Raw genomic sequence first — 1,271 nt, 5'->3', positions numbered from 1 at the left:
TTGTGTTTCTCTTTAAATTTTCATGTATCAGTTTGGAAATTTGTCTATATTATTATTTCTTATTCTATCTGTTTCTATGTCTGTGTTTTGCAACATCCCTGGAAATCTCTAGCACACAGGACATCATTCTATCAGCAGTGAGGGAGAGGGATTTCCCAACACTATGCTTTTAAAGGCTATGTTTTACATTAATATAAACAACCTGAGGAACAGCACTTACTTGTTCTATTCATCGCGATGGTACAATCCATCATCCATAAGATATTGCCATAGATCCCATCATTTACAGCTCTTCGGGTGTATAAATAACAGATAACTTTACTATCATTGGACAGAGTATATTTATTTTAACAATGATTTTTCGACTATGTTGTCTCCTCTTTGAATGCCCATAGGTATAGTGCATTGAACTCAGATCATTATGAATTGCTAGAATAAAGTTGTAGTTATTCCTTTCATAGAACCCATACAGTGTGGAAGCAGTGTCCATTGAGTCCTGACTGACCCTCTGAAGTGTATCCCACCCAGACCCAACTCCATCACTGTAACCCTGCATTTCCCATGGCTAATCCACCTAGCCCGCACATCCCTGAATACTATGAGCAATGTAGCATCGCCAGTCCACCCAACCAGTAGTCATTGGACTGTCGGAGAAAACTGGAGCAACCAGAGGAAACCCACATAGACACAGAGAGAATGTGCAAATTTCACTAGACAGTCACCCGAGGGTAGAATCAAACCCAGGTCCCTGGCACTGTGAGGCAGCAGTGCTAACCACTGAGCAACCATGCCAGTATATACATTCTTACTGCATGTGAGAATCTATTTAAATTAGTGTTTTGCTTGTTGATATGGAATAAAGTTGAAACATTTTGTTAACACTGATGTCAAAGAGGACCACATTAGTTATGTTGGAGAGTGTTGTATTTATTTGTGAAAATGATGATTTAAGGGATCTGAAATCATCTAAAGTTAAGATGCCATCCATTTCCTGATTCACATTCAGTTTCTGTCTACACTTGTACTGGTATATTTATCAGTTCGGTAATTGTAAATTTTTAATGTCTCCATTTCACAAGATTCTTGGAAATCTAGAAGATGATGACATCCTTTAAGACAACAAGGAATTAAATTTGCAATCCCAACACTCCCCAGTGTAGAAAAAATATTTTACACACATTAAATAAACATGCCCTGGAAATAATCAACTTTACGTTTCTTGTATGTCTTTCCATCAAGAGCTGAATGTTTCTTGGGAAAATGTCATTCAT

The 1,271-nt window shown here is 37.5% G+C and overlaps 1 non-coding gene across 1 annotated transcript; it reads left to right on the top strand.

The window, feature by feature from the left end:
• The first annotated feature begins 932 nt into the window (after window positions 1-932).
• LOC125487377 lies at window positions 933-1,001 on the top strand. The gene has a single exon (XR_007265854.1). It is a non-coding gene; the product is annotated as a small nucleolar RNA SNORD123 (small nucleolar RNA).
• Window positions 1,002-1,271: the final 270 nt, after the last annotated feature.

Source organism: Rhincodon typus, chromosome 2 (genome assembly GCF_021869965.1).
Source record: "Rhincodon typus isolate 14 chromosome 2, sRhiTyp1.1, whole genome shotgun sequence".
NCBI lineage: Eukaryota > Metazoa > Chordata > Chondrichthyes > Orectolobiformes > Rhincodontidae > Rhincodon > Rhincodon typus.
This window is presented reverse-complemented; position numbering and strand designations above follow the sequence as displayed.